A 12322-nucleotide genomic window follows, 5' to 3' on the forward strand; every position below is an offset into this window, starting at 1 on the left:
TAACACATCGAAATATCGATTTCCGACTATATAAAGTATATATATTCTTGATCAGGGAGAAATTCTAAGACGATATAAGCATGTCCGTCTGTCCGTCTGTCTGTCTGTTTGTCTGTCTGTCTGTCTGTCTGTTGTAATCACGCTACAGCCTTCAATAATGGCGCTATCGTCCCCGAATTTGGCACAGATTAGTTTTTTGTTTGCAGGCAGGTCAAGTTCGAAGATGGACTATATCGGTCCAAGTTTTGATATAGTCCCCATATAAATCGACCTCCCGATTTGGGGTCTTGGGCCTATAAAAACCGTAGTTTTTATCAGATTTGCCTGAAATTGGAAATCCAGAGGTATTTTGGGACCATAAAGAGGTGTGTCGAAAATGGTCCGTATCGGTCCATGTTTTGGTATAGCCCCCATATAGATCGATCTCCCGATTTTGCTTCTTAGGCGACTAGAAACAGTATTTTCTATCCGATTTGTCTGAAATTGAAAATCTAGAGGTATTTTGGGACCATAAGGAGGTGTGACGAAAATCGTTCGTATCGGTCCATGTTTTGATATAGCCCCCATATAGACCGATCTCCCGATTTTGCTTCTTGCGCGTCTAGAAACAGTATTTTCTATCCGATTTGTATGAAATTGAAAATCTAGAGGTATTTTGGGACCATAAAGAGGTGAGTCGAAAATGTTCCGTATCGGTCCATGTTTTGATATAGCCCCCATATAGGCCGATCTCCCGATTTGGAGTCTTGGGCCTATAAAAACCGTAGTTTTTATCCAATTTGCCTGAAATTGGAAATATAGAGGTATTTGAGGACCATAAAAAAGTGTGCCGAATATAGTGCCCATCGGTCCATGTTTTGGTATAGCCCCCATATAGACCGATATCCCGATTTTGCTTCTAGAAACTATATTTACAATATGATTTGCCTGAAATTGGAAATCTAGAGGTATTTGAGGACCATAAAAAGGTGTGCCGAAAATGGTGCTCATCGGTCCATGTTTTGATATAGGTCCCATAGAGACTGATCTCCCGATTTTTCTTCTTGGGCTTCTAGAAACTATATTTTCTATCCGATTTTCCTGAAATTGAAAATCTAGAGTTCTTTTGGGACTATAAAAAGGTGTGCCGAAAATTGTGTCCATCGGTCCATTTTTTTGTATAGCCCCCATATAGACCGATCTGCCGATTTTGCTTCTTGGGCTTCTAGAAACTATATTTACCATCCGCTTTGTCTGAAATTCTTGAGCTTCTATAAACTGTATTTATTACCCGATTTGCCTGAAATTCGAAATCTAGAGGTATTTTTAGACCAGAAATAATGGTGCCGTAATTGAGGTATATCGGTTCATTTTTTGGTATAACCCCCATATAGACTGATCTCTCGATTTTTACTTCTTGGGCGTCTAGAGACTATGTTTTTTTTAGCCGATTTGTTTGAAATTCTGGAGGTATTTTAAGATCACAAATATGTGAGTAGCAAATGGTACCTATCGGTCCATGTTTTGGTATAGCCCCCATATACACCCATCTCCCGGCTTTATTTCTTGGACTTCTAGAATCCGTAGTTTTTATCCGATTTGCTGGAAATTAGTAATTTATAATGAAATTTTAGACAAACGAAATTTCCTTTCCTTTAAAAAATATTTTCGTTTATTCAACTCTAAAATTCTCTAAAATAGCAATAAAATTCTCAATAGATCATGAAAATTGCTTCAAACTGAAAGATTTTACTCTACAGATTTAAGATTTCAAATCAAGGCGTAATTTAATCATATACACGATATGTTTATAATTTCTCAAAAACTCAAACAAAATTGGTTCTCATAAATCTAGAATCTTATCTGGTCTTCACAGGTAGAATCTTTAAAGTTTGTCTTCGGGAGCTGACTGCCTTGGGAGAAGATTTGTCATCAAACCCCCTACAATTCTATATATTATCAAGTAATCCAATACGACGAAGAGTTTTCAACTATTATATTTGATTCATGGTGGTGGGTATTTAAAATTCGGCCCGGCCGAATTTACTACTGTATATACTTGTTTTATTTTAATTTTACCTTTTGCCGGACGGGGATTCGAACAGCGGACCACACAGTTTGTAAGGATCAAAGAAGTAGCCGATCAATTGCCCAAGGAAAAATAAAATGTTAGTTTTGTAATAACAAGCAACAACCACCAACTTAATTCAATATCGCTCCCTGTTAAATAGCGCTCCAAGCTACTAAACACATATATGTTTATGGGCTATTTCTAAATTAATATATGTTTGCATCCAAGCATATTATATTTACAAACATTTTATGTCCCAAACATAATATGTTCTAACATATCAACATATATGTCCCAAACATGTTATGCTAGTTTATGAACATTATATGCTTGCACTCAAAAATATTGTGTTTAAAAATTTGTGTTCCAAACATATAATGTTTATAGCCAAACATATGAAAAACAGTCTTTTTCATCCGTGTGTAATTTCGTGAACTGCAGTTAAAAAGTACAACAGCACAGAAACAAATTTTCACCAAAATTGTTCCAATTAAAACTTTAATTGAGTTTTAAAAAAATTTTTTAATTGAATTTTTTAATTGAAAAAAAAAACAATCGCAAAAATTAATTGGATCAATTATTTTTATACCCTCCACCATAGGATAATATTGCTCTGGGTCGTGGTGAAATTCTGAGTCGATCTAAGCATGTCCGTCCGTCCGTCCGTCTGTTGAAGAAACAAATTTTCACCAAAATTGTTCCAATTAAAACTTTAATTGAGTTTTAAAAAAATTTTTTAATTGAATTTTTTAATTGAAAAAAAAACAATCGCAAAAATTAATTGGATCAATTATTTTTATACCCTCCACCATAGGATAATATTGCTCTGGGTCGTGGTGAAATTCTGAGTCGATCTAAGCATGTCCGTCCGTCCGTCCGTCTGTTGAAATTACGCTAACTTCCGAACGAAACAAGCTATCGATTTGAAACTTGGCACAAGTAGTTGTTATTGATGTAGGTCGGACGGTATTGTAAATGGGCCATATCAGACCACTTTTACGTATAGCCCCCATATAAAAGGACCCTAAGATTAGGCTTGCGGAGCCTCTTGGAGGAGCAAAATTCATCCGATCCGGCTGAAATTTGGTACATGGTGTTAGTGTATGGTCTCTCACAACCATGCAAAAATTGGTCCACATCGGTTCATAATTATATATAGCCCCCATATAAACCGATCCCCAGATTTGGCTTGCGGAGCCGCAAAGAGAAGCAAATTTCATCCGATCCGCCTGAAGTTTGGTACTTGATGTTGGTATATGGCCTCTAATAACCATGCAAAAATTGGTCCACATCGGTTCATAATTATATATAGCCCCCATATAAACCGATGCCCAGATTTGGTTTACGGAGCCTCAAAGAGAAGCAAATTTCATCCGATCCGCCTGAAATTTGGTACATGATGTTGGTATATGGTCTATAATAACCATGCAAAAATTGGTCCACATCGATCCATAATTATACATAGCCCCCATATAAACCGATCCCCAGATTTGGCTTGCGGAGCGTCTAAGAAGCAAATTTCATTCGATCCGGCTGAAATTTGGTATATGGTCTCTATCAACCATGCCAAATTGGTCCACATCGGTCCAAAATTATATATAGCCCACATATAAACCGATCCCCAGATTTGGCTTGCGGAGCCGCAAAGAGAAGCAAATTTCATCCGATCCGCCTGAAATTTAGTACATGATGTTGGTATATGGCCTCTAACAACCATGCAAAAATTGGTCCACATCGGTTCATAATTATATATAGCCCCCATATAAACCGATCCCCAGATTTGGCTTACGGAGCCTCAAAGAGAAGCAAATTTCATCCGATCGGCCTTAAATTTGGTAATTGATGTTGGTATATGGCCTCTAACAACCATGCAAAAATTGGTGCACATCGGTTCATAATGATTGAATATATACCACGTATGGACTTACATACAATTTAGAAGACGGTTATAAGATACCTTGCCGTTGGCAAGCGTTACTGCAACTTAAGTAATTCGATTGTGGATGGCAGTGTTTAGAAGAAGTTTCTACGCAATCCATGATGGAGGATACATAAGCTTCGGCCTGGCCGAACTTACGGCCGTATATACTTGTTTTAATGGACATTCAATTTCGACTTCGGCCAAAAAAACCCGCTTCGGTCGAGCTCAATTATGCTTTGTTTTAATTCAGAATTTTTTCATATTATTAATGAACACTTTCATTGTCTTAATTAAGTACTTATGTTATGTTAATGAAAAAGTTTTATTGGCTATATTTTTGGTGCGTACTATAGTGGTCCTATGCAAAAAATCGTTAATTAAAATGTTTTCAGTCACAAAAATGGTAGCATTTCTGTGATTGAAAACGTCAAAATGCCGTCCAAGCAAAAAGAGCAGCGTATCAAAATTTTGCTCGCGCATCGCGAAAATCCGAGCTAAAAGTTGCCAAATCAACCGTTACAAATGTAATTAAAGTGTTTGGGGAACGTTTGTCGACAGCCAGGAAGTCTGGATCGGGGGGAAATCGAAAACCGCCGGAAATCGGAAGCTGCTGAGACGACAAAGAGAGTTGCCGGTAGTTTCAAGCGAAACCCTAACCTCTCTCTCCGAGATGCCGCAAATAAGCTGGGTGTATCGTCTACAATCGTGCATCGAGCCAAAAAGCGAGCCGGACTATCGACTTACAAGAAGGTAGTGACTCCAAATCGCGAAGATAAACAAAATACGACGGCCAAAGCGCGATCCCGGAGGCTGTACACGACGATGCTGACGAAGTTTGACTGCGTGACGAAACCTACGTCAAAGCCGACTACAAGCAGCTTCCGGGACAGGAGTTTTATACTGCAAAAGGAAGGGGAGAGGTAGCAGATATTTTCAAGCACATAAAACTGTCAAAGTTCGCAAAGAAATATCTGGTTTGGCAAGCCATCTGTACCTGTGGCTTGAAAAGCAGCATTTTCATAGCTTCCGGGACTGTCAACAAAGAAATTTACGTGAAAGAGTGTTTGAATAAACGTCTGCTGCCTTTCCTGAAGAAACACGGTTGTTCCGTACTGTTTTGGCCGGGATTTGGCATCTTGCCATTACGGTAAAAAGGCCATGGAGTGGTACGCCGCCAACAACGTGCAGGTGGTTCCCAAGGACAAGAACCCTCCCAACACGACAGAGCTCCGCCCAATTGAGAAATACTGGGCTATTGTCAAGCGGAACCTAAAGAAGACCAAAAAACTGCTAAGGACGAGCATCAGCTTAAGGCAAACTGGCTTTCTGCGGCGAAGAAGGTGGACAAGGTGGCTGTACAAAATCTGATGGCAGGTGTCAAGCGTGAGGCCCGGCAATTCGGATTTGGAAAAGCGAAAGCCTAACTGAATATTTTTCCAGAATTTTATACTAATTGAACTTGAAAAAGAACTTAATTTGATTGTTTAAATAAACGATTTCACCGATTTACACGCGTTTTCCCTTGACCAAATTTTGACCGTATCACCCTTTAGCATTTAATTGAATCAATTACAAAAATAATTGCTACAACAAATGTTTGTGATTGCGATTAAAAAATTTATTGAATTATTTAAAATTTTAATTGAGTATTTTTTAAATTTGTATTAATTAAATTGGATATTTTTGTGATCGTACTTTTGTTATATTTAGACCTCCAATATTACAATGTAATTTGAAAAACAAATCTAGCAGGCATGCTGGCACCACATTGCTCTCGTTTAGTTGCTATGGTTATATCTATAATATTTAGGATTCCCTTTTGTTTTAAATCCATAGAAAATACCTAAAGTGGATATTTAATACGCAACTTCCTTTTGTCAATGTCCTAACGATCATGCCTGTATACCTACGTGAGGGTGTAAGACAGGAAATCCATTTTAAATTGTGGTTGCCCTTGTTTTCCAACATCCGATTAGTTTTGGTGACCTTTAAACGATGCTTTTGTCACCACAGGAGTCCTTGTCATTATCGAGGCGGTTCTTTTGTTCCCATTTGTAGTTTATGAGCATTTTTGGAGTGTGCGATTGGTGTGGCCGGGGAAATCCCTTCCATAAATTGCATCACAATTACAGGGTACTTGAACTATACAATTTTGAAACTATGCATGAAATAGGCTCTTTTGAAATAAAAAAAGAAATGTGAATGTGAAAATATATATTCATAACTGACCAGAAAAAATGAAAGTGTAAGCATCCCATACAGAAAAAAAATATTTTTGTGAGGCCAAAGATTTCCTGTCCTTAAAACACGAATGCGAATTTAGCTTAGCACAGGAGACGCATTTTGCATTTGATAAAAAGTTTTTTTTTCTTGTCCAAAAGTCGTTAAATTTTTCAATAAAGTCGTATTGTCCTCATAATTAAATGATTCGTCTTAAAATTGGGTATCATAACATGAATGAATGAAATTTTTTGGACTAAGGCCAACTTGAAAAATTCTTCAATGTTAAAGAAACAAGTGTTCAAAAAAAGATCTGACCAGATCTGGACAGAGTTCTACAAAATTTATAAGCTTTTAATTTAAGTCGGCTAATGCCCTGGTATGGAACACAATGCTAGTAAAAACATGTAAGGAAAGTCTAAAGTCGGGCGGGGCCGACTATATTATACCCTGCACCACTTTGCAGATCTAAATTTTCGATACCATATCACATCCGTCAAATGTGTTGGAGGCTATATATAAAGGTTTGTCCCAAATACATACATTTAAATATCACTCGATCTGGACAGAATTTGATAGACTTCTACAAAATCTATAGACTCAAAATTTAAGTCGGCTAATACACTAGGGTGGAACACAATGTTAGTAAAAAAATATGGGAAACATTTAAATCTGAAGCAATTTTAAGGAAATTGCGCAAAAGTTTATTTATGATTTATCGCTCGATATATATGTATTAGAAGTTTAGGAAAATTAGAGTCATTTTTACAACTTTTCGACTAAGCAATGGCAATTTTACATGGAAAATATTGGTATTTTGACCATTTTTGTCGAAATCAGAAAAACATATATATGGGAGATATATCTAAATCTGAACCGATTTCAACCAAATTTGGCACGCATAGCTACAATACTAAATCTACTCCCTGTGCAAAATTTCAATTAAATCGGAGCAAAAAATTGGCCTCTGTGGTCATATGAGTGTAAATCGGCCGAAAGCTATATATTGGAGCTGCATCTAAATCTGAACCGATTTCAACCAAATTTGGCATGCATAGCTACAATGCTAATTCAACTCCCTGTGCAAAATTTCAACTAAATCGGAGCAAAAAATTGGCCTATGTGGTCATATGAGTGGAAATCGGGCGAAAGATATATATGGGAGCTATATTTAAATCTGAACCGATTTCTACCAAATTTGGCACGCATAGCTACAATGCTAATTCTACTCCCTGTGCAAAATTTCAACCAAATTGGGGTAAAACTCTGGCTTCTGGGACCGTATTAGTCCATATCGGGCGAAACATATATATGGGAGTTATATCTAAATCTGAACCGATTTCAATAAAATTTCGCACACTTGACTATGGTACTACTTGTTCTTCTTGTGCAAAATTTTAAGCAAATTAGGGTAAAACTCTGGCTTCCGGGACCGTATTAGTCCATATCGGGCGAAAGATATATATGGGAGCTATATCTAAATCTGAACCAACTTCTTCCAAAATAAATAGGGTTGTATTCTGAGCCAAAACACATACTTGTGCCAAATTTGAAGTCGATTGGACTAAAACAGCGACCTAGACTTTGATTACAAAAATGTTTTCACGGACAGACGGACATGGCTATATCGACTCAGGAGTCCACCCTGAGCATTTTTGCCAAATACACCATATGTATATCTCGTCTCCTTCTGGGTGTTGCAAACATCTGCACTAACTTATAATACCCTGTTCCACAGTATGGCGCAGGGTATAAATGGTCATGATTTGGCGCCAATGATTTTCTTCTTTACTTTTAGTTACTTTTTATACCCTGCGCCACACTGTGGAACAGGGTATTATAAGTTAGTGCATATGTTTGCAACACCCAGAAGGAGACGAGATATACACATGGTGTCTTTGGCAAAAATGCTCAGGGTGGACTCCTGAGTCGATATAGCCATGTCCGTCTGTCCGTGAACACATTTTTGTAATCGAAGTCTAGGTCGCTGTTTTAGTCCAATCGACTTCAATTTTTGCACAAGTATGTGTTTTGGATTCCTGAGTCGATATAGCCATGTCCGTCTGTCCGTCTGTCCGTGAACACATTTTTGTAATCAAAGTCTAGGTCGCTGTTTTAGTCCAATCGGCTTCAAATTTTGCACAAGTATGTGTTTTGGCTCAGAATAGAACCCTATTTATTTTATTGATATCGGTTCAGATTTAGATATAGCTCCCATATATATCTTTCGCCCGATATGGACTAATACGGTCCCAGAAGCCAGAGTTTTACCCCAATTTGGTTGAAATTTTGCACTAGGAGTACAATTAGTAGTGTAGTCAAGTGTGCCAAATTTTATTGAAATCGGTTCAGATTTAGATATATCTCCCATATATCGTGCGCCCGATTTACACTCATATGACCACAGAGGCCAATTTTTTTGGTCCGATTTAGTTGAAATTTTGCACAGGGAGTAGAATTAGCATTGTAGCTATGCGTGCTAAATTTGGTTGAAATCGGTTCATATTTAGATATAGCTCCCACATATATGATTTTCTGATTTCGACAAAAATGGTCAAAATACCAACATTTTCCTTGTAAAATCGCCGCTGCTTAGTCGAAAAGTTGTAAAAATGACTCTAATTTTCCTAAACTTTTAATTTTTTAATATATATATTTCCTTAATTCTTAACATCGTCTTCTAAATTGTAAGTCACTCGTAGACTATACGTGGTTTATATTAGACAAAACAGCAGAATAAATACGTATATAATTCAGTTATTGACCGGTATATATAGAGATGTCTACAAATAACTTTTGCGCGGCAATTAGAGAGAGAAATATGGGGATCGCTTTATATGGGGGCTATATACAATTACGATATGGACCAAATTTTGCACCGTTATTAGAGACCATATAGTTACACCACGTACAAAATTTCAACCGGATCGGATGAATTTTGCCCCTCCAAGAGGCTCCGGAAGTCAAATCTGGGGGTCGGTTTATATGGGGGCTATATATTATTATGACCCGATATGGACCAATTTTCGCATGGTTATTAGATATCGTATACTAACACCACGTACAAAATTTCAACAGGATCGGAGGAATTTTGCTCCTCCAAGAGGCTCCGGAAGTCAAATCTGGGGGTCGGTTTATATGGGGGCTATATATTATTATGGACCTATATGGACCAAATTTTACATGGTTGTTAGAGACCTAACACCACGTACCAAATTTCATATATGGGGGCTATATGTAAAAGTGATCCGATATGGCCCATCCGACCTACATCAATAACAACTACTTGTGCCAGGTTTTAAGTCGATAGCGTGTTTCGTTCGGAAGTTAGCGTGATTTCAACAGACGGAGGTTGGTCATGCTTAGATCGACTCAGAATATATATACTTTATGGGGCCTTGGAGCAATATTTAGATGTGCTACAAACGGAATGACAAAGTTAATATAACTCCCATTCTACACAGACAAAAAAAATTCTTTAGTTAAACTAATGCGAAATTTTTTTGGAAAAAAAAATTATTTGCTAGAAGTTAGATTTTATTATTTTTTCTGAAATTTTCCACAATTTAATGAAATTTTACTTTTTTTAAGTATGCCTCAAAAATGTTATGAACTAAATGTGGGTATAACCCTTTCCGACCTATAGCCGATCCACGTGATAGATTTTCCTAAATTTTTGAATTCTGTTATTTATGTGTACATAGAACATTTTAAATTATTAAGTTTGTTCAAGTTGATCCTGTATCCTGTTTTTTCAGGATACGCACAATTATTGCAGTCCCGTAAATTCCGGTAAAAGTCCGGACGTAAAAATATCAAGAAACACAAAATAATCACGAAGTTACTGTTTGCATACAATATTTAATATGTTTTCTTATTGAAAACACTTGTTTGATGAAATAGTCCACAATTTAAATAATTTTAATTTAATTGCAAACTTACCTCTTCCACTCATTTTTACAAAAGCGCAAAGTACACTGCTGAAACTACAAAATTAATATGAAAAGCAAATATTTATAACGGTTCTTCACATTCTTAGACAAAGGGAGAGCATATACAATTATTTTTTGCCGCTCTTATCGCAGTACGTCATATATTAAAGAAATTATAGAGACTTAAACCTACCCGCACAATTGTGCGTACACGGTCGGAAAGGGATAAAGTTCAATGACCGTACACGTAAGTTCAAAATGAACTAAAACAAAAGAAGATTTTCATACGATTCCCAAAAATAGTAAGAATGAACTACTATATGGCTAAAATGGTCATTATTTGGCGCCAATGATTTTCTTCATTACTTTTAGTTAATTTTTTCTTCTATGAGAAGATGTTATTTCGTGAACTGCAGTTAAAAATTACAAAAGCACATTTAATTTTCCTGGTTTTAACAACGCTTTGTGGAAATCTAAAAATGTGGAGTAAAATTCATTCTTCCTATAAAACAGTTTACTTTTTTTCGGTGTATGGTTGAGGGTATAAAAACGTATTCCAATTTAAATGCTGGTGGGCTCTAACGATAGCCATTTGTGATTTTTCAGTCGTATATAAATCAATCACACTATCACACTTGAATTCCATCACAAATAAGTTTATTTCTGAATGCAATAGATCAAAATGTAATAAAACTGTCAACTGTCAGGCGAGCGGTTTCGAAATTAAATTATTCTGAAGTTGGTTGCATATGTGTCCCAAAAAATTTATGCTAAGTTGGGAACTTTTTAGTTTGCCCTTAAAAATATCGTCTTAAAATTTCAGACCGAAACAGATTTTCTTTACACCGAAACACATTTTCTTTACATCAGCACATATGAAAAACAGACTTTTGCAGACACCATCAAGTATTCAGTTTAGTGGATCGGCCTCTATGGAGGCTAAATTAAATCATGGGCATATATGGACATATCAACCAAATTTGGTATAGTTCTCTACCGATCCAAAATGCCACAATTTCAAGCAAATTATATAAAAATTGAGACGCCTTTATGCTTTATGCTATTTCTTTCCAGCATTGCATTTCGATGCAGGATGTGACAAATATCTGTTGTTGGCTTTGCATAATATGGTATGTGTCAAAGTTTTTTTTTTTGTTTTCTTTAAAATAACAAAAAGAATCCTACACTCCATGAGTGTAGGTGAAATTACGATGGCCCGCCATTGATATGGGAATCCTTAAATATAAGAGTACGAATGTTTTCTTTTCTTTGAGAATTTTCTATTCCATATTTTTTTTATTTCGTATAGCTTTCTGGGTTAAATAAACAAACTGCAATGCATATTCGTTGACTTTTGTTATTCCAATCTATGGCATCAATGAAATTTATCACATTGTTTAAGAAATACAAGAAATCGACAAATGTGCAGTTTTTAGTTTTTAGTTCTTAGTTTTCTAATTTCCTATCTCATTCCTCTGGATCATAGTCCATTCTCCGTCATTGAGTGACTTCGAACACATTTACGAGGGCAGTTCGGAAACTTCTTAGCCTAGCACAAAAAGTGCGGTATAAACAGAAAAAAGTTAAGTGTTTTGGAAACTTCCATCTCTGTTATGAACACATGTTAAATTTTGTTTCGATCTGGCAACCCCTTCATATAGAAACAGGTGTTCAAAAAAAGACGCATCCGCAATTTGTATACCCTCCACCATAGGATTGGGGGTATATTAACTTTGTCATTCCGTTTGAAACACATCGAAATATTGCTCTAAGACCCCATAAAGTATTATGGAGGCTCGTGGATGAGAAAAATTCATCCGATTCGGTTGAAATTAGGTACGTGGTGTTAGTATATGGTCTCTAACAACCATGCAAAAATTGGTCCACATCGGTCCATAATTATATATAGCCCCCATATAAACCGATCCCCAGATTTAGCTTGCGGAGCTTCTAAAAGAAGCAAATTTCATCCGATTCGGCTGAAATTTGGTACATGGTGCTAGAATATGGTATCTAATAACCAAGCGAAAATTGGTCCACATCGGTCCATAATTATATATAGCCCCCATATAAACCCATCCGCAGATTTGACCTCTTGAGCCTCGTGGATGAGAAAAATTCATCCGATTCGGCTGAAATTTGATACATGGTGCTAGAATATGGTCTCTAACAACCAAGCAAAAATTGGTCCACATCGGT

The sequence above is a fragment of the Haematobia irritans genome, chromosome 4 (assembly GCF_050003625.1).
Source record: "Haematobia irritans isolate KBUSLIRL chromosome 4, ASM5000362v1, whole genome shotgun sequence".
Classification (NCBI taxonomy): Eukaryota; Metazoa; Arthropoda; class Insecta; order Diptera; family Muscidae; genus Haematobia; species Haematobia irritans.